This window comes from Solanum stenotomum, chromosome 1, assembly GCF_019186545.1.
Source record: "Solanum stenotomum isolate F172 chromosome 1, ASM1918654v1, whole genome shotgun sequence".
Lineage (NCBI taxonomy): Eukaryota > Viridiplantae > Streptophyta > Magnoliopsida > Solanales > Solanaceae > Solanum > Solanum stenotomum.
In genome coordinates this window covers 55,310,866-55,334,227 of record NC_064282.1, presented here as the reverse complement: position 1 = coordinate 55,334,227, position 23,362 = coordinate 55,310,866, and the positions used below count along the sequence as shown (strand labels likewise).

Genomic DNA, 23,362 nt, shown 5'->3' with positions numbered 1-23,362 from the left:
GTTTGAATTACCTGATAATGAAAGTTGACGAGTTAAAGAGGGGAAGATAGAAATGAAGAACACTAAGATTGTGTAGAGTAGAAGTTGGTTCGCCATGGTTGAGAGCAGGAGAAATTTGAGCGGTTTATAGAAAAAGTTTAGCGGTTTTCTTAATATCAATGCTTCCTAGTTCCTATGGTGGAGTAAAAAGAAATTTAAAGAAATTTCAAAATTAAGAAAAAGTGATCGGAAGTCTTAATCATGTGTAGAAACGTCTAAAATACTATTATGACCTATTTGAGAAAATGCTCTAACTTAAAACAATTTAAAAAAATGCATAATACTTACAGAGAGCCTTTAACTTGGCATCAATTCACAACTATGATCCTAAACTTTGCCAATGCACAAGTAGGCACTTTAACTATCACAAATTTAAATAATTAAATACTCGTATATCCCAGGCAAAGTGCGTGATATACAAATGCTTCTATGCGGCTGCCAACTAATTAAAATAAATACACGTGGATTTTTCAACTAAAATACTGAAAATAAAAAATAAATAAATATCAATTAACAACTATGACCATATGCTTAGAACAGAGAACAACGTTTTCCTCTTTGTTCTCTACAAAACCCCAATCCTAAGTTCCTACATTTCATCTTTCGAATCAAAGGTAAAATTGTTCAAGAATTGTGCTGAAGTTTTACGTACTTGAATGTCTATCTATTCTTTTGCCTCAATTTAATTTAAATTGAGGTGTGTTTAATTTCCCCTTTTGAAATTTCATTTTTGATAATTTTATATAAAAATATATGAGTTTTTTATCGCAACTGTAAATTTGCTTTTTTTTTCACAGTATTGAGCATATGGGTCACATTATCGTTGTTTTTCATCATGAAGGTAACTTTTATAAAGGTCAATATATTTCGAAGTTGGACAATATTATATTTAGCATAGACAAGGACCACTTCTCTTTGATTAAAATGAAATCTTATGCAAAAGATGTCAGGTATGATGAAATTAAAATTTTTTATGTTGAAAACCCTACTACCCATAGGTTTGTGAAGTTAGAAAGTGACAACCAATTATACAATTGTGTTAAAGAGTTGTGGAGTGGGTCGTATTTTAATTTATATCTGAAGCATGTGATTGTTGAAGAAGAGAGGCCTACTACTAGCACTGTCTTGGAAACATTTTATGCTGAAAAAAATATTCAAGAATTGGGGGATTCCTCTAGAGCTTCACATCCTGAGGATGGTATAAATGAGACCTTAAACGAGAGAGCTGGTGATGATAATGAGGAAGAAAATAGTTACTCTCTTGACTTTGACGATGAAGATTTAGATGGGGTTTCGATTGAAGATGACAGTGAAGTTGATGAAGAATTGAGAGCCTTTAGAGAAAATCTGAGACAAGAAAAGAGGAATGAAGCTGCAAAGTCAAAAGAGAGAATTAAAAAATCTTCCAAGAATCAAGAGGTTGAGCTTGGAGAAGCTGGCATAGATAAGGGATTTGAGAATATTTTCAAGAATAAGGAAGCTAAGTATATTGGTAGATTGGGAGGTAATGAAGAGTTCATTGGTTCATCAAATGAACCAAGTGAAAATAGCGATGAAGAGCTAGATGTTCTAGCACAATCAGGTGTTGAAAGAAAGATGAGAGAGAGAATAATATCCCAACCTGATATTAGAGTTCATAAGCTTCAAGAGACAATAAAAAAGAAGTAGGGTTTAAAAGTGGGAAGATCAATATGTTACAGGGCAAAGATGACTGTTATCAACAAGTTATTGGAAGTTTGAGTTTTCAAAGTTGTTAGACTATGCTTATATGATTAAGAGTATGAATGCTAAGACTTCTTGTTGGGTGAGAACTGATAATGAAACAGTCCTCGAAAAATACTTGTTCAAATATTTCTATGTTTGCTTTGGGGCATTGAAAAATGGATGGCTTGAAGATTATAGGAAGATTATAGGATAGGATGTATGTTTTTTTAAGGGTGCTTGTGACGGAGAATTATTAGTGGCTGTTGGAAAAAATGTAAACCAACAAATGTATCCAATAGCTTGGGCAGTGGTTGACCAAGAAACCAAACACTCTTGGAGTTGGTTCTTGAGCTATCTTATTCAAGATTTGCAACTTGGTGACGAAAATGACGTAACAATCAGACATGCAAAAGGTATTGTTTTAAATTGTTTATACTTGTTTATATAAGTTGTTTCTGTATTCTTCTTCTTTATACTTGTTTTATCTTTTATTTACAATTTATAATTTTGAATCAGTTCTAAGGAGTTACAACTCTACCCTGAAGGTTTGGTGTTTGATGGTGAGTGGGAGATACTTGAACGCACTATTGTACGTCAATGGATGGAAGGTTCTTCATTTGGAACTGCCATTTTCCTTTCCAAAGTGGAATTCCTCCTTACTTTCCCCTTTGACAGGTTTATATGATATTGTAGTATAGAAAAATGAGGCATATGTGATATTGTAGTATAAAAACAGGAAATGACACAACTAGACAATTAAGATGTATAAATTGCACCATAGGAAAGAAATCAGCATTCTATTCTTAAGGTTGATTTTAATATGTCAAGGCTTGATCTCGTAGTAAGTGAAGAAGGAACAATATCTACGCTAACATGAGAATCTGGCATAGCCAACAAAATGCTGGTGTTGTTAACAAAAACAAACTATAAACACCTCAAGAACGCTATCTAAGATTCAAGAAACATAGTGTTGTTGTCTTAAAGCAGAAATGTTTCACTCGATAGGTTCTCCTAAAAATGTTATTAATTAAAGAGCATATCTTTTTAAAAACAAATAAACGTTTTTAAAAGAATATTTTTCTTTACTTTGTCACTTTCTAAATTAATTTGAAATAGTCTACATGCTTTAGTTGACCCAAATTGATTCAAATTGTTATTTATAAATGATTCAAATAAATTATAATTAACTTAATTTTATTAAAATCTTAATCATTTACAATTTAATTCAAATGTTTCAATTAATGTCCTCTTTTCTTAAAAAAATTAAAATTGTTCTTTATTTAACTGTTTTCTCAAAGTTAATCAAATATTGTAAATAATTATTTTTATAATCATTTTCCTAAAAAATAGTCAAAAATATTTTAACCAAGTCGTAGGATAACTCTATGTTAGCGAGCGCATCAAATACCTTAAAAATCTTCTTAAAGCGTAAATAAGAATTTCTCACCCATTTTCTCTAAATTTTTAAAGAAATTTAAATTAAGTTTTCTTAATTTCTTTAAAAAATTAAGTGGCGACTTTTTTCTAAATATTTTTCTCAAATTGCTTTATACTTAGAACATTTCAAAAGTAATTTTTCTAAAGATAGTAAAATTACGGCATAACAGAAATGACGACACTGCTAGAAAAGAAGACGTTGCAGGGTTATAGGTTTGCAGATGGGTCACGTGTCGGCTTTCTTCACAAAGAAGAAGAGGCGTGTGATTCTGGGTTTCTTTATGTATTTTTTCGCGAAGAAGATGCAAGGGTGGGGTCAGGTTTGGACGGCTAAATTTCAAGGTTAACAACACGATTTCTGCTACGATGAAAAAGAAAAGAAAGTGTACAAGGTCGTTTTTCTCGATTTTTGCTGGAGAAGAAGACGTTGCAGGGTTGAGTCGGGTTGGTATTGCATGCATTGTTGAATGTATTGTTGGGCTGAAGTTTGGAGGAAGAATTGAGCTTAGGTCGGTGTAAAGAATTGTTGGTGTTGAGTATTGAAGAGAGAATTGACATTGCTGATAAAATTGATGACCAAGAATAATGGGCCAAAATTGGTCTAAAAATAGTCTAAGAATTAGAGCAATATATTGGTCGTATTTGAACTTGAAAAATAATCAAATGGATTGCAAATTTGGCCAAGTGAAGTTAAGGACATAGCCAATTTGAATTAATTGGTGAATTTAACTAAAAGTTAAATAAGATGAATTAATATAAATTAATTAATAAGCTTCTTAATCTTAATCAAATAAAATAATTAATTTACTTGTAAACTAATTTACTCGAAAATATAAACATAACTTAAACTAAACTAAATTAACTAAAAAAATGTAAAATCTTTAGAGATGATTCTCAAATATTTATAAAAATATACTAATTATATACATAATTATATAAAACACATATATTATTTAAAAAATTAAAAAAATAATACAACTATTTAAAATAACTTGCAAAGTATATTATATTTTTTTTTGAAATTTTATAAAACTAATTATTTTAAATTATTTTAAATTTAAGAAGCTCGATGATTAGTTTGCATTGTTGAGGTCCAAAATGAATGTCAACAGTTGTCCCTCATTTGACTTGGATTGATGAAAGAAATTCGAGGTCAATGAAATTGACGAACCCAATTTTGATCTACTACATATTCATTTTTTAGAAAGGGATTTTGGTACGGACTGTAGGAATTATAGCCGAATCTCGGTATTGGGTTTCTTACATATCTCAGGCTATATGAGAATTCAGGCCACTGTAGTTCTATACGCTTGATTTGACGCAAGATTATAAAAGAATTAAAAAGCTATCCCAATATCGAATTATGAAGAGACCGAAATGCTTGAGAATAAGATTTGAGAGAAAATGTCGGAATACAATCAAATTTTCAACATTGGGTCCGCCTGCATATCCTTAAACCTTAGAAATCAGGTTGTTTCTAGTTCGACACGATTGATTGAAAAGGAAATCTATTATGCAAGATAACCCTTGGTTTTGGAGAAGTAACAAGTAAGTCGAGTATGAAAAAGAGTCTTGCAATCTCTTAGCCATGAACGTGGCACACTTCATACCCATAATTAATAACTTACACGAACATAATTTTCAAAGCTTTTGGAGCATTGTCACTCAGATTGAAAAGTTGTCCCCGACAAGAATAAAAATTTCCTGGATGTGAAACTGAAACCGATAAACCCAAAGAAAAACTCACATGTCTATTGATATGTGGTTTGATTGTGGTGGAAGTCGCTGCTCAGCTTGCGTTCGAAGAGTTTGACATTCCTCTTTGGACTATGTCCCAATTCGCTGCTAAGAAAAATTTTCACGTTGTGTTGCATTCTTTTTTATGTCGTCCGCACCTATGGTTTGTTTTAAGAATTCGTTCTCTTGGATGCTCTCGGCAAAGACTAAAATAAATTTGTTAGTAGAAACTGTAATTTATATAAAGAAGTGACATGTTTTACCGTATTCAACACATGTTTTTTTTGTAAATATTCTGATGTCAGCCTTCGTCTATTTTGACACAATAGATGATGAATTGAAACGATGCTTCGATGATGATGACTTTCTCGATAATGCAATATTGTTGATGACGATGCTTCATTGATAGGATAATGATGTTGATGTTTCAATGATAAAATGACGATGATGATGATTTATTGATTGAATGATGTTGATCCGTTGGTGAGATGATAGTGTTGATCCTTTCAGCAATGATATTATCACCTCTGATAATATAATATAGATGACCCTCTCGGTAGTCTGAATATGATGGCCCTCTTGGCGGTCTGAATATGATGGCCCTCTCGGCAGTTTGAATATGCAATGGCCCTCTCGCGCGATTTGAATATGATAGCCCTCTCGGAGCTTTGAATATGCATGCAATGGCCTTCTCGGTGGTTTGATTATGCAATGGCCCTCTCGGCAGTTTGAATATGTAATGACCCTTTTGACGGTTTGAATATGATGGCCTGATGCTTATCGTGACCAACGACATTATCCTACGATATGAGTGTCTACGATCGTCAATAATATAGTAACCCAATCGAGGGTTGGGGTAGTGTCCCAAGAGAGCGGTTTTGAGATTTAATAACCAATTAGAATTTCATTCAAGTTAGTCATAGTTAAAGACATTTGCGATAAAAGATATAGTAAATTAAAAAGAGATGACACAAAAGTGTCAAATATCAAAGGAGGTTTTGTAACAAGTACTCAAACAACAAAATAGACAAGAAAATCAAGTGTGGGGAAAGGTTCTTGGGATGTGACTGCAATACAAGTTGAGATAAATTGTTAGGTACATGTTTTCAATAGGAAATTTGCAAGATAATAGTGACTAGACTAAGCTTTANNNAATACAAGTTGAGATAAATTGTTGGGTACATGTTTTCAATAGGAAATTTGCAAGATAATAGTGACTAGACTAAGCTTTAAATGGAAATAAGTTCCCCTTCGGGCAACTTTCCCATTTCAAATGCGTTTCTCTCGGACACTCATTTGTTGCATGAAGACCAGCCTACGTCTTACCCCACTCACTCTCTCGAGCTGAGTGTTAGGATATGGGACTAGGGCTCACCATCTCGGGTTGAACCTCATGTCGACCCACTCCTTAGGTAATCAGTCTAGTGGTTTTGGTTTAGTCTAGTGGTTTTGGTTTCGCGACCTCCCTCTCGGGCAAGCCGAAAACACATGGGTTTTTTTGTATTTGCAACTACAAACCCTTTAGATTAAACCACAACCACTAGGTAAAATCACCATTAACATACATCTAACCTATCAACAAGCAAGACCCAACAAAAATATCAACTCATATTTGCTAAATCACACCCCAAGAATGGGGATTTTTAGCCACACATCAAGAAATAGCCACACATCAAGAAATAAGAAATTATACCTAACATGATAATGAAATCAACTGTATATAAGAAACTAAACCTTGAATTAAGCAGAGGAAAGTGAATAGAGAAGACCTACTTCCAACTTGAGGAAGAAGAACTCCTTTCTTCAAGTCTCCACAAAATCCACTACAAGCTTGAGAGAAAAATACAGAAAAATACTATAGACTAATAATAATTTTTTTACTCTAAAAATGTTCCATACTTAAGACTACAATTCTAACTAGTATTTATAGTTTTCACAGATTGTGCTGCGAAGGATTGTTCGGCGACATTAGTCGAGATCGTCGATGAACTTGGCGATCGGCCTTTTGGTCAGCTCATCGCCTTCAGTGTCTTGCCTTTAGCATCCTCGCATTCTGGATCATTGGGCAGTACAATGCTGCTTCGCGAAACGAATCGGCGACTCGCCGACTGCTTCTTTCCTCGCCTTTTGATCCACTTCCTTCAACGCTTCGCGTACTGGAACGAAAGGCGGTTCATATCATTTCGGTGACTCGCCAAGTTGAACTCGGTGATCCACAGGATTTCATTTCTTGTTCTTTTCAGCCCTATTTGCTCCGTTTTGCGCCTAAGTGTCTATGCTTCCACTAAAACTTTAAATACCTGAAACTTCAGCATTTTAATCAGGTATTGAGTAAAGCAAGCATTCAAGGACACTATTTCTATTAAAATAAAGCCCTAAATGAGTCCAATTTGTGGACTCATTATGGTCCTCTCGGCAGTTTGAATATGCAATGGTTCTCTTGGCAATTTGAATATGATGGCTCTCTCGATAGTTTGAATATGCAATGGCCCTCTTGGTGATTTGAATATGATGGCTCTCTCGACAGTTTGAATATGCAATGGCCCTCTTGGCTATTTGAATATGATAGCCCTCTCGGCAGTTTGAATATGTAATGGCCCTCTTAGTAGTTTGAATATGCAATGACTCTCTCGGCTGTTTGAATATGCAATGGCCCTCTTGGCTGTTTGAATATGATGACCCTCTTCGTAGTTTGAATATGTAATGGCCATCTTGGCGGTTTGAATATGATGGCCCTTTCGACAGTTTGAATATGCAATGGCCCTCTCGGCGGTTTGAATATGATGGCCCTCTCGGCGGTTTCAATATGTAATGGCCCTTCGGCGATTTGAATATGATGGCCCTCTTAGCGGTTTGAATATGATGACCCTCTCAGTAGTTTGAATATGTAATGGACCTCTTGGCGGTTTGAATATGGTGACCCTCTCGGCAATTTGAATATGTAATGGACCTTCTGGTGGTTTGAATATGCAATGGTCCTCTCGACGATTTAAATATGTAATGACCCTCTTGGCGATTTGAATATGATGAATTTAACTATGAATGTCATTTTCTTTGGTCAAGCAGACATGTTTCACTCACTATCAGATATATGCTGATAGGTTCTCTTAAAAATGTTATTAATTAAAGATCATATCTTTTTAAGAACAAATAAACTTTTTTAAAAAATGTTTTTCTTTACTTTCACTTCTTCAAAGATTAGTCAAAACTTTGTTTTTTTATTCTTCAATTAATTTGAAATAGTCTTCATGCATTAGTTGACCCAAATTGATTCAAATTGTTATTTCTAAATGATTCAAATAAATTATAATTAACCTAATTTTGTTAAAATCTTAATCATTTGCAATATGATTTAAATGTTTCAATTAATGTTCTCTTTTCTTAAAGAAATTGAAAATTGTTCTTTAATTAACTATTTTCTCAAAGTTAATCGAATGTTATAAATTATTATTTTTATAATTATTTTTCTAAAAAATAATCAAAAATATTTTAACCAAGTCATAGGATAATCGCGTGTTAGCGAGCGCTTAAAATGCCTTAAAAACCTTCTTGAAGCGTAAATAAGAACATCTTGTTAGGGTTTTGCCCTGATTTTCTTACCATAATTTAAGATATATTTTTTCCTTAAAGAAAAAACAAAACATTACCATAAATGTTTTTACTTTTCTTGAAAGGAAAATATAATATTATTTTATATTTGGTTTATTCTCTCCTTTTAAGACTCCTTTTCTAGTAGGAAAGGTTTTTTAGGACTCTATAAATATAGGTTTGTTTCTTCTAACACAAGAACAATAGCATCCACAATGTAGTCGTTTAAGATTCTTGTTTATGGGGAGATTTTCTCTCTATAGTTTCTATGCTTTTGATTAGTTTTTAATTATGTAGGCCAATTGGTCATATCCTACAATAATATATTTCTTTTAGTATAATTTTATGTATCGTCTAATTTATCGTCATATGATTTGCAAATTATAAGCTTCCGCATGACGCCCTAATCACCCCTTCATAACTCAACAAGTGGTATCAGAGCACATGGTCTAACGATCCCATGGTCCGATGGTCCTATTGTTCAACAAGGTTGAAGACATGCTCAAGATACTTTCAAATCAATTTGTAATCAATTTGATGATAATGAAGATTTTTTTGTCAAGCTACATGTGGAGAAGAAGTTTCAACATATTTTCAACATTCCTGTTGCTATAATTTTTAAGAATAAAAATAAAATATTTTTAATCCATATATTTTTAACTTTATTTTTAACCATGGCAAGCAACAATGATGGAGATTTTGTGAAGAACAAGATTATCATGCAATGAAGAAGACAGATCAAGCTTTGTCAAGAAAATCCAGCCAAAAGGGGAGATTTGCTAGGGTTTTGCCCTGATTTTCTTACCATAATTTAAGATATATTTTTTCCTAAAAGAAAAAACAAAACATTACCATAAATGTTTTTACTTTTCTTGAAAGGAAAATATAATATTATTTTATATTTGGTTTATTCTCTCCTTTTAGGACTCCTTTTCTAGTAGGAAAAGTTTTAGGACTCTATAAATATAGGTTTGTTTCTTCTAACACAATAACAATAACATCCACAATGTAGTCGTTTAAGATTCTTGTTTATGGGGAGATTTTCTCTCTATAGTTTCTATGTTTTTGATTATTTTTTAATTATGTAAGCCAATTGGTCATATCCTACAATAATATATTTTTTTTAGTATAATTTTATGTGTCATCTAATTTATCGTTATATGATTTGCAAATTATAAGCTTCCGCATGATACCCTAATCACCCCTTCAGAACCCAACACATCTTACCCATTTTCTCTAAATTTATAAAGACTTAACCATCAGAGAATTTTTAAATCAAGTTTTTTTAATTTCTTTAAAAAATTAAGTGGCGACTCTTTTCTAAGTATGTTTCTCAAATTATTTTATACTTAGAACATTTTGAAAGTGATTTTTCTAAAGATAGTAAAATTACGGCATAACAGAAATGACGACTCTGCTGGGGAAGAAGACATTGCAGGGTTATGGGTTTGCATATGGGTCACGTACCGATTTTTTTGCAAAGAAGAAGAGAAGTGTGATTCTGTGTTTCTTTCTCTGTTTTTTTCGCGAAGAAGATGTAGTGATGGGGTTGGGTTTGGACTGCTAAATTTCAAGGTTTACAGCATGATTTCTGCTGCGATGAAGAAGAAAAGAAAGCGTTCAGGGTCGTTGTTCTCAATTTTTGCTAGAGAAAAAGACGTTGGGTTAGTATTGCATTATTGAATGTATTGTTGGGTTGAAGTTTGGAGGAAGAATTGGGTATGGGTCGCTGTAAAGAATTGTTGGTGTTGAGTATTGAAAAGAGAATTGGCATTGCTGATAAAATTGATGACCAAGAATAATGGGCCAAAATTGGTCTAAAAATAGTCTAAGAATTAGAGCAATATATTGGTTGTATTTGAACTTGAAAAATAATCAAATGAATTGCAAATTTGGCCAAGTGAAGTTAAGGACATAGCCAATTTGAATTAATTGGTGAATTTAACTAAAAGTTAAATAAGATGAATTAATATAAATTAATTAATAAGCTTCTTAATCTTAATCAAATAAAATAACTAATTTACTTGTCAACTAATTCCTCGAAAACATAAACATAACTTAAACTAAACTAAATTAACTAAAAAAATGTAAAATCTTTTGAGATGATTTTCAAATATTTATAAAATTATACTAATTATATACATAATTAGATAAAACACATATATTATTTAAAAGTTTAAAAAAATGATACAACTATTTAAAATAACTTGCAAACTGTATTATATATTTTTTTTTGATATTTTATAAAACTAATTATTTTAAATCATTTGAAATTTAAGAAGCTCAATAATTAGTTTGCATTGTGGAGGTCCGAAATTGGGTGTCAAACATGTACTGATTGGAAACCTCGTTTAGAAAGAGTTGCAAATGAATTTTTTAATGGCTGATAATCAGACACTCTTCATAATATCCATGAGTTATGATTATCAATAAAAAACTTTTGGATGAATGGCATGTCTGGTTTTCATTTTTGTCAATACAAAAGTTAAACTACTGGTGGAGGCACCTAACCAGGCTTTAGCCCAAGTGAGAAAACATTGACAATACTATTTGCAATTTCTTGATTCTTTGTGAGTAGTTTGGTGGCAAATTAATCAAAGTGTGGCAGCTCTTGGACTGTCTTAGCATTATAGGTGGTGACAACCTGTTTATTTGGGAATTTTAGCTTGCTTCTTGATGATCTACTATGATTAGGGGTCTTTCTCATTCATAGCGAGATCAATGCTTTTATTTGAATATTTATTATTGGAGATTTTCACTAAATCTTCTTGTTCATTAGCATCTAGTTGTTCTCAATACACATATATGTAGAACTGTTAAGAAAAATCATAGGTTAGTGAAGTTCTTCTCACATAATTTTTTTCTACATATACATATGGATGGAAACATCTTTCCAGCGTCAGTTATATCCTTGTACTGTACATACCACTGCTACAGTAGCAGTTCACTTTCCAGTAAGCCTAGAGATTACAAATGCAACGGTCTACATCATTCTAAAGTTGTCTCCACTGGTACATTTATAGTTGGACTGCTTATAATAGTACTCTTTGTTGTCTACTCTGTTGTTCGTGCTGGATCTTCTACAACTCTACTTTTCCCTCTGAGCTCACCACGTGCAAGTTAGATTATGTATTCCTGGAGGGTTACACTGTGTAAAATTTTATGATTCTTTTGTTCACATTTGGTATAATTGTGCCTTTTGTTCCGTTAAATTTGTCTGCAAGACCTTATGAAGTTATTAGAATGTGTCTGGATCACAACACATCAGCTGCCATTCAATAAAAATACTTTCTAGGTGAACGATTTTAGTGTTTTTAGTATATTAACCTTTTTGTCCATTCTGATGTGATTCTTTTTCCTGATTGTTCATTACTTGTTCTAGACTTCATTTTGTTAGCAATCCTGCTCCTGCTAAGTGATTTAACTTGGATCTATTCTGCTAGTTTAGTAATCAATCTATCTAAAGTAAATCCTAGGTGTATAAGTTAATTGTGTAGGCATAGCAGCTCTACCTTGAACTTGATTAGGCAGATCTGAGCTTATTGCCTCTCTTGCTAGTATGTATTCGGTGATGCTTCTTACAAGTTGGTTCACTTCTGTGGGAGAGAGTGGGAAATTGGGCCATCCGTTTGGGTCAGAATTGTGACCAGGGGTTGGTTACTATTGTGGTAATCACACTTGATAGTTAAAAGATATTTATTATCTAAACCATCTAAAACAAGGTAAAGTTTAGAACTCAAATATATTAGAACTAAGAAGTCTAAATCTAGTAGAACACATAATTGTCTAAAATTTGCACCGTCAATCTATAAAAAGAGAACCAGCTAATAGACTATCAAAGATATAGATACCTAAATAAAAATATTATAAAATAAAATAAAATAATATATATTAGAAATTACTGATTATAATGGCGGGAGAAGAAGAACGGGTTCCTGGTGAAGAATGGAAGCAACAAATCCCACCGGATTTAAAGTTTTGTCCTTCTAATGAAGACATACTACAATTTTATATTTTTCGTCATGTCACGGGAAACTATATTCTATCCGGAATAATACCTCAAGTCGACCTCTACGAATGTAACTCTTATCACCTTCCAGGTATCGTAACTTGAGCTTCTTCCTTATATGCATGACTTATATATGTATGTAGCTTGTATTTTTTGAACGTGTTAACAAATCTGAAATCTTGAAATAATATATTAAGAAACTAAAATATTTGATTTATACTTGGTTTTAAAAATAACAATAATGATAATCATGAATCTGTTTTTTTATTTATAAAAGAACTGGTTTATAAAATATGACTAGCTATTAAAATTTATTCTATAATTACATTAATTTTCTGAAAATAGAATATAGAATAAGAGAGCAACCTCCCTTCTTGTGTTTTTTTTTAAAAAATATTTCTAAAAATAATTATTTTAAACTTTAAACTAGTTTCAAATTTATTTAAAAATTCTAGATAATGAGTTTTCGTTACTTAAAACGTCAATTCATTTCCTTAAAATAAATGGTCTAAATGAGTATGGATAAGTAAACTAGTTTCAAATTCATTTGGGTTTCTAGATCACGAGTTTTCTTTTTTCTTTAAAATAAATGGCTTGATACTTAAACTTTATTTTAAGTTAGAGATATTATTTTCTAATTTCAAAAGGTTAATGAAATTACTTTTTTACCCTTATAAAATAAGGAAGACAAGTGAGTATACCGTGGTAATAACCCTTATCATACTGGGATAGTTAAAAAATATTTATTACCTAAACCATGTAAAACAAGGTAAAATTTAGAACTCAAATATATTAGAATTAGAAAGTCTAAAAATCAAGTGTTTACCCACCATCAACCTATAGAAAGAGAACCAGCTAATAGACTATCAAAGAAATAGAAAGCTAAAGAAATTAAAAATAAAATAAAATAATATATATTACAATTACCATTATCTAGCTAGGGTAAATTTGTAAAAAAAAAACATATCTAATGTCTGGAGAACAAGAATGGAAGCAACAAATTCCAGCGGGTTTCAAGTTTTGTCCGACTGATGAAGAGATACTACAATATTATCTTGTTTGTCATGTCACCGAAAACTATACCCTACCCGAAATAATACATCAATTCGACCTCTACAAATGTAACCCTTATCACCTTTTAGGTAACTATTAGATTAATGCATTTTGATTATTCTTTTCTACAAAAAGGGGATATTGGCAGCTTGCTGGGAAAAGAGATGGGAAAAGGTTCAAAAATGCCTCCAACCTATTGGAAATGGTTCAAAAATACCCTCCTTCCACCTATTGATTTAAAGATGGCCTTAACGTTTTTCTTTAGGTTCAAAAATGCCCTTTAGCTAACAGAAATATGACATGAAATTTAACTAAACAAATGAGCATTTTCATTGGTCAACATAATTATTTTATCAAATTAAAAAATTCCACCCAAACCCATTTCAAATTAATCTAACCCAACTTTTGTCTCTCTTCTTTCTTTCTTCCTCTTCCCTTATTCCTCATCTACTCTTTTTATTTAATTTGTGTTTTCTTTCTTCCTATTTAATGTATAAAAAATCAGTTTCTTAGTCAAGGTTAATCGCGTAATAGTTATTGAAGATTGATTGAAAATCATTTTACAATGTGGATGCAAATGAATATTGTATGTAAATTTCCACCTTGCGGCATCAATGATTAATATTACTATGCATTTTAGTTGCTATTTATTGGGTTAAAATGTTGTTTTGGGAGGGTTTACATTCTACATTTAGATGCTATTTTTGGGTTTAAAGCTTTCATTTTAATTGTTGTTTGTTGGGTTGAAAGTTACTGTTTTTTGGACTTAAAAGTTGTAGTTTACTACATGCTGCAATTTAGCTATTTTTTTGTCATGTTAATTGCTGCAACTTAGCTACTTTGGTGAAAGTTGCTGTTTTTTAAAGAAATAAAATAGAGGATGAAGAAAGAACAGAGGAAGAAGAAAGAATAGGAACACATGAAGCGCCAATTGAAAACGGGTTTGGGTGAGGGTTTTTAATTTGATAAAATAATTATGTTGACCAATGAAAATTGACCATCTGTTTAGTTAAATTTTATGTCATATTTTTGTTAGCTAAAAGGTATTTTTGAACCTACAGAAAACGTGAAGGGAATTTTAAAACCAATAGGTGGAAGAAGGGCATTTTAAAACCATATCTAATAGGTTAAGGACATTTTTAAGCCTTTTCCCAAAAGAGATTTAGGGATTTTATTTAGTTTGGCATATATATTACTTTATACCTAATATAACATCATTTTTTCATATGTTGTATTTAATAGTGTAACTATTGCAGGAATTAATATGGACGGGGGAGTATACGTACTTCTTCACGAAGAGAGATCGAAAATATGTAAATGGAAAAAATGTTGCTCGGGTTACAAGAGATGGAAGAGGATATTAGAAATCAACAAGCAAGAAAACTAAAGTATGCGCTCAAGATGGCTCTGAGTTGGGTAAAAAGACCACACTTAAATACCGTTTTAAAAACTCAGCAGGTGGCAAAGTGGATGTCCCCACAAAATGGATAATGCATGAGTATGTAATTTCAAGAAAGCTCGTCTTCCCTTCAATATCATTAGATGAGGACGAATATGTACATATACCCTCTCTTTTAATTTGTTTGTTGATCTTAACTATGCAAATCGTTTTATACTGTTGACAAAAACATAGACTACTAAGATTATTTTTACATTATGTTACTTGCAGTACGAGGATATTGCAGCCTGCAGAATTTATAAGAAAAAAAGTGAAGGCTTGATTAACTCTTTAATTGGGCCTAATCTCTTCACAATTGATGATAACAATGGAGAACCACAACCATCACTAAAGCAAAAATTCGAGCCCAATATGGAACCCTTATCACATCTGATCAGCCACATGATACAACCATGACTTCAAATTATCTATGTGATAGCCATGCTGCATTAATATTAGATAGTATGAGAACCAATTACGAGATTGACCAAACATCAAATACTAACTCATCACCATCCGAGATTAGCCAAACATCAAATACTAACCCAACACCACCCGAGACAGGCCAAACACCAAATAGTAACTCAACACCATCTGAGATTGGCCAAACGTCATATACTAACCCAACCCACTCAAGATTGGCCAAACATCAAATACCAACTCAACACCACCTGAGATTGGTCAAACATCAAATATGAACCCAACACGACTTGAGATAGGCCCAACATCAAATACTAACGCAACACCATTCGAGATTGGCCAAACATCAAATACTAACTCAACACAAACCTAAGATTGTACAAACATCATATAATAACTCAACGCCACCTGAGTTTGGCCAAACATCAAATACTGACTCAACACCACCTCAAGACAATATTGCGCTAGTGGAAGAAGGGGTATCTGTGTGTCCCACTGATCAAGCCTCGATGACTATTTACCAAAATCAGAGTAATGAAGTGAAAATTGAAGGAATTCATCTTGATTTTAATTTTAATTTTGATTTTGATGGATTGGATGACATCATACTTAATAGGTCGCCCCCACATGAGTCATTTGAGAAATACTGGCAATCTCTTGAAATTTGAGGTTCTTTACCAAACACTATCACCATATTTAGCACACAAGAAGGACGTTTTGAATCTGATGTTTGTGATTCTTTTTTACCTCTCTCTAGGAGCTCGTATCTTTTGACATTTTGTAATCCGATGTTTGTGATTCATTTTTACCTCTCTCTAGGAGCTCGTATCTTTTTTGCTTACTTGGCTACTTAGGCTTATAATCAATTTTGTAGAGTAATTGTTTTATAAGATATCTATTTTTTCGAATATTATTCCTAATAAAAATTTTCTTTCTGTCTGTTCCTTAGTTTTACTTTCGTCTCAGTTCTTTCTAATTTGTTTCTCAATTCCATGGCTATGTCTACTAGTATTCACTTACTTTGTTTCTTTTTAATTGTCATGTATATTAAAAAGTATTTATTTCATGTTAATATAAGAATTAGTTAGTTTTTTTCAACTTTAAACTTAAGCATTACTTATTTTAGAATTAAGAAGTACATAAATAGATTTATAAAAGTACTCATTTCGTTTCAATTTATGTGACACTTTTCGGATTTTGAAATTCCAACTAGTCTATTTTTTCCGTAAATTTTTCAAATATCTTTTAAATATTTTGAATTGTCAATATTGTGACTTATAGTTAGAGCTATCAATATGGGTTGTCCCACCCCATTCGGGCCAACTTATACAGGCTTTGAAATTTGACGGGTAAGGCCTGGCTAACCGATTTTTTGTGTGGGCTAGAAAATTGTTGGCCCATCCCAGAAGTACTGTAGCATCTCGCAACTAGAAAGAACTAGAAGGAAGTTTAAAATCTGGAAATAGTTATTTTTGGAAAGTATAAGGAAATCTGGAAAATTTTAAGCAAGTTAAAGTGAGTTTTTGGTCAACTTCAAATGACCATAACTCCTAGCTCAGGATGAGTTAGGTGTAGTTCCAGATATGGTTGGAAAGCTCTTGGAATGATCTTCCAACTCCGCCAAGTTTGGGGGATTCCGAGTTTGGATGAGTGAGTTATGCCCTTTGGAAGTTGGGTTGTCGGAATAAGGAAAGTCCAATCCGGATTTTTAAGGGGTAGTTTGGTATTTTCCTTACCCAACTTAATTAGTTTATTTTTGGTAATATTTTAAGGGCTAAACTGACTGGGTTCAGTTTACGCTTTTGAAAAATAGAGTTAGGGTTTTTGGAGAAAGAACACGAGAAAAGAGAAAAGGAAAAGCAATATTCATCATTTCAGAAGGATTTAATCTAGGACTTCTTCAAGGATTTGATCCCACCAGGTATGTGAGTCTCTCATAGCGTTGGATTCATTCACCCACGCGTCAATCATGTTTAATTCAGTGAGATTCGTCCTAGAAGAGTTGGAAAATTGATGCTCTTGACAAATATTCTTGAATTCGAAGCGAATTAGGATGAATCGAGAAGTTTATGAGATCCTTACATTGAGTTTAGGGTTGCTTTGAGTTAGTTTCTTGAGTATACATGCTGGGCATCGGGATTTAAAACGAATTTGAGGAAGATAATTGAATTTAGGTGGTTTGAGACTGAAAATCGAAGAAGGAAAAAGTCGAGTAAGGTTCATGAAACAAGTCCGCGTCGTGGATTTGTTCCCTTAGTGAACAAAAATTTGCTCCGCGTCGCGGAGAGCACGCAGACTCCACTGTCTCAAATTTTAATTTCGCGAATAATTATTTAGGAACATCTCCGCATCGCGGACTTGTTCCAAGACGGTGATTTCGTAACTTTTCTCAAGTTTAGCTATTCTAAATCATTTCTAAACATCAAGAGACATTTCCTATCACAAATCATAATCCTTGAATCCATAATTCAAATTCAAGGAAAGTAAAGAGTAAATTCAAGTAAAGTTAAGAGTCAAGTCAAAAACAGTTAAGATCAAAGTCAAGAGAAGTCAAGAGTCAGTAAGAGAAGTTCATTTCAAGTCTTCACAAGTCTTTTACAAACGTTTTAACTTTGTTTTAAGACTTAAGTTTTGAAGTTGAGTAAAGAGTAAGAGCAAAGTTCATTTTCTTTAAAATGATATATGGGAACTAAGTATTTCCAAGAGTAAATATTTTCACATTTGAGATGAGAGGAAACTGAGATTTCCAAAAGAGTTTTGAACAACAAAAGGGAACATTGATTCCAAGAGAGCTTTTTAAGTTAAGTTTGAACAATTACCTCAAACCAGAGAAGAAGTTGTTTTAAAAACATATGAGCCAAGTATATTTTGGGAGTAGTACTGAGCACCGATATAGGGACGCAAGTTCATATTAACTCAAGCCCCCATAAACCATGTAGCCATCATGGGCAGAAAAAAGATCATATTTTTTAGATGATTCCTTAGTGCTTTTTAGTATAGACTAGTGGATCTAGTTAGTAGTTCAGGTTCTATACCGATGGCAAGGTATAGGATGGTCCTTGGCAACGTGACGTAAAACGTTGTACCATCACTTAGGCTCATAGTGATGGTTTTCGGTTAGAGAATCTCCCATAGAAGTTATATTACTTTCTAAATGAGTAAAGTTAAGTTTGTTATTGTTTTATCTTTAACGAACTAAGATTGTTTTCAGTTGTTTTATAAGCTTTATATATATATCGCATGTGTTTTATTGCTTTATATTGAGTTGAGTATTCATGAGTTGAGAAGAGCCAGGTAAGTGTTTCTTTCAGAACCTCTATCAAGCCTATGTTTGTTAGCATCCCAACTCACATACTCGTACATTCAATTTACTGATGTCAGTTGGCCTGCATCGTCTATGATGCAAACGCAGGTAACCAGGATCAACATCCAGCGCCTAGTTGATCCAACTTGAGCATTCAGAGTCTGTTGGTGAGCCTATTTGCATTTCAGAGGACTCTTTTATTTGCTTTCTAGTCTTTCAGATGTTAGGATGATCGAGGGTCCTGTCCCAACATCCATCTTTGTTTTAGAGGCTGCATAGACAATTAGTAGTTCAGTAGTCTTTGCATTATCATTCTTATGTTAAAGACTTGGGTTGCCACTTTTGGCCAAGTTAAATGTTTAATCTTTAAAACATTCTCAGTTATTTTATTATTCAGTTCAGTTAAGTTCATTGATCATTATAGATGTGAATATTGTCTTCCGCTGAGTTAAGTAAGTCATGCCAAGGGTTCGCTTGGGCCAGTAATGGTCTTCGAGTGCCAGTCCCGCCTAGGGTGTAGGCTCGAGGCGTGACAAGTACATAGGCTACGGGCTTTGCCGGACCAACCATTTTTTCTTAAAAGTATATTTTTTATGATTTTTAAAATTAAATTATAATTTAAAAATATTATCATAATATCGACAAGACAATAGGTGTTAGTGTTACTACTTGTTAATCAAATGTACAAATAAAATTATCTTTATAATATTTACTAAGTTTGTTTTCAAGTAAAAGAATAAATAGCTAAATAGAAATATTAACCTAATTGTTTTCCACTGATCATAATAAAACATAAAAACTATGACAATATTCCATAGATTATGGCCTATGTAGTGATTCCCTAGAAATATTAGGAAATTTTTATTTTATGTAGTACATATTTTATAAACATAATTTGTATTTGTAATATTTCAAACTTTAAACAGATTTTGAGTTTAGTCTCTTGTTATTTTTAATACTTTATTTTATTTTTATTTTTAAATTAATTTTTATTTGGCCCACGGGCCGGCCCTATCCATATTTCTCAATCCCCACAAATTGGCAGGCTTATTTAGGTCGGGCTAAAAAGCCTTTTTCTTAAATGTGCTCCAAAAATCGTAGCCCAGTCCTATCAAATCACGGGTTAGGCCAGGCCAGCCCAACAGGCCTAGCCCATATTGACGGCTCTAATTTTCAATAAAGGGGTTTAAAATCTGAAGAAGTAAACACGTGAAATAGTCGAAGGGAGTCCGACATCTATTATATATATCTAAAAAATAATTTTAACCATGTATATGAAGTAATATTTTTCGCCGCATGGGGTTCAGATGAAGCCCCTAAGAACATGTTGGCCCTGAACCTGCCCACAACCGGTCCGCCTCATTGTCATCCCTAGTTATACACTAAAAATGGTCTTATTTTTATCCCAAGGAAATGAAGAGATAACTAATCCAAGATTTTACAATCCTTGGATAAAACCCCTAAATGACTAAACTATCCCCTATTTCTTTTTCTAATTTATTTCGTAATTTGATTCCTATAACGACCTGTTCCCGTCGTTATAGAAAAGCCATCGGAAAGTTTTTTTGGGCCGGAATGATAGTAACTTGAAATTCCTTGCCTAGTCCAGATTTGGACGAAATATGAGTCATGTGAAGACTAGGGAAATATGGTAATGAATGAGATCTCTAACTATAATTTTGATCACATAAGGAGATAGCTAAGACGTCAAGGAACCCGTACGATTTTACGGAATCGAATTCAGGCGAGTAGAACTCTCGAAATTGATCTTAGCGTGAACGGGTGGTTTTTGAATGTCAAGGGTTTAAGGTGTGTTGTGAAATGGGGGCTTGAAATTCAAATTTCAACATTCTGTCTCCGTGCATGCCGCCGTAGTGAGATGGGTGTTGTTGTAGTGGGATGGGTTGCGCTTTAGCGGGACAATCGCGACTTAAGTAGGGTAAAAACCCCCAAAAATGTTATTTTCTGCAAAAGTTCGTTCTTGAGAGCTAAGAAACGACCCATGGCTATTTCTTGAAGTTTTTTCACCTCTTCTAGCACTAAAGGTAAGGATTTTACTCCCCTAATCTGTTTTTCGATCCGTAGAACTTGGATTCTTGGTTAATTAATATTGGGGAGGGTTTTGATCTGAAACTAATGGTGGAAAAAGCCCTAAATTGGGTATTAGGATCTTGGGTTTGGTCTAGGGTTATTGGGTTTGTTATAATCCAGATAATTAGACCTTTGATTGTTGATCCTTGCGTATATTAATTGTTTGTAGACCTAGAACAAACGGAAAGAATCCGGAAAGGAAAGATTCAAGTGCTTAGGGGATTCAAGCATGGATTCGGGGTAGGTGATGGTTGTGATTTCATGTTGGTGTGATGTATGTTAGTAATTACTCCATTATAATGCATGCATGTATGCGAATGTTGCATTATTGATCACACTAATCGTAAATGAGTATGAATGAAGAATTGTATGTCATGAATCAACTCTTGATTGTATGATTATGAGAATGTACATTGTGATTGTGATTGTGGCTTGTCGACTGGATCGGGTGTTACGTTCCGACATACTAAACATCATAACAAGTCAAAATATTATTTGTATTCGAGTTTTATTGAAAATAAAAAAAAAACTTATAATAAAAATGTCAAACAATTATCCTTTACATATCAGTCATAAATGTTAATCCTTCATTATTTGCCAAGTTTAGAGAATTTCATAGCAACTTAATAAATTATTTCTATGTTCTAGATGTTTCTCTGTACACCATTGTCCAAGTAAGTAGATAAAAGTGTTTCACTGAATCTTGTCCTATTGCAATCAATATTTCTTTGCATTTTTCTTTTTAAAAAGTATCATGCAACCCTATAAAAGGCATAAAACCTCGTTTCCAACCATTTTAAAAAGCTTGAATGCACACAAGCATTTTTAAGAATCTTTTTTTTCTTGTTTCAAAGCCTCTTTAGATATGTTTATGATAACACAGTACCATGGTATATGATATAGATGATTGGGTTCTTAAAGAATGAGTTGGTTATTTTCTTTTGGGTGGATCCGAATTTGAATTGGGTAAATTAAGTTTTAAACAAATCAGGTAATGTCACATAATATATGAAATTGCTAATTAAATTGATTAATGAGTCCGTTTGTGAAAAGGGCATATTAGGGTCATAAAGATTAATCCTAAGGACATGTTATGGTCAAAAGGTAAACGAATGATATTTTTGTACCAATTTCAATATTTTAAGGATATTTTAGACCATCCACCACTTAATTATTGGCAGAAGTGATGACTTTAAGATGAGTGATGATGACATTAATTTTAAAATTCGCAAATTGCTTACATAAAAATCATATTTTTCCTTGTCTTTCCACCCATCCCCATCTATATTGTGGTCGTTATTGTCTCCAACCTTTATATTGTCGATGTCGTCACGACCAACAACTCCTCGTCTTTCTCCTTTATGAGTTAAATCAATTTTATACCCCAATAATTATCACATCGTCGATTAAGGCATCAAAGGTGTGAGTCTAGTGCTGAGATAAAAGGTCTAGAACAGAAAAACAACTCCAAAGAGCAAAATCTCTGATTGAGTAGAGAGCCCATAATGATGATTAAACATCAGTTAAAACTAGATGCAGCTTAAGACGGATTTTAAAATTACTTGTTTGTTAATGGTAATGACAATTGAATTTAAGGAAATAACTCAATTATTCCTTACCCAAAATAACTCAATTATCATTAGTTACATAAAATTGTCATTCAACCACTTTCAATTTCAAGTGCAGTGCATTTTCTACTACTATTTTCCCTTTTCTTTTTTAAACTTCTAGCCATTAAGGGCTTTTTTCTGATCCTCCTCCCCCTCCCTCTCCTCCGCCTCCGCCCCCTCCTCCTCCCCCTTCCTTATTTCTTCGTTCCTTCCTCCTCCTTCTTTCATGTTCAAAGCTCGACTTAAAAGTTTGATGTGCCACAAACTTGAATTGTTTCGAGTGAATTATATATTAAAAGACTTGAAACACTGAGAAGAGCTCATATCAAATTTTTAGCCCGCTTAGAGATGATTTTGAGTTGATCGTGATTCGTGGATTTCATTAGCCATTAAAGCTTCTACAAATATATGTAATACACGCTATTTATTGATACATTACATGCACATAATATACACTATTGATACATCAGATATTCATAAAATACACCATATACACAATATCGATACATGCGGACATTTTTGTTGAATTTGTTTTCGCCTGTACATATTGGTAAGTATACAACTCTTTGGATCAGGGATTTGCTAATCCAAATGCCAATAAGGTAGCTACAACCAAAACTAGAACATCTATATGATCCAAATTGTACTTTTTTATCTTCCCAGATTCTGAAATGTGTTGTTCTAAAATAATGCAAAAGAAATTGTCCTTCCAAAAGAAGCTCCAACCGTGCAGTATATGACTTCGAGCATTTAGATTACAATAGGCAAAATACTTAAAAAGACCCTTAGTTGCACATCTAAGCTATTAGGAATCTTAATTATCTCCCTGAACTTAACTACTTGATAGCCTTGAGCCCAAACAATGCTTGCAGGTCTGTAACAATTTTTATAGAATAGGAAGTTGGCTACCAATGGAAACAAAAAGCTTAAAA

General features: G+C 32.9%; 1 pseudogene; it reads left to right on the top strand.

Moving 5' to 3' along the window:
- Positions 1 to 12,415: 12,415 nt before the first annotated feature.
- LOC125854446 (NAC domain-containing protein 83-like) lies at positions 12,416 to 16,093 on the top strand (annotated as a pseudogene).
- Positions 16,094 to 23,362: the final 7,269 nt, after the last annotated feature.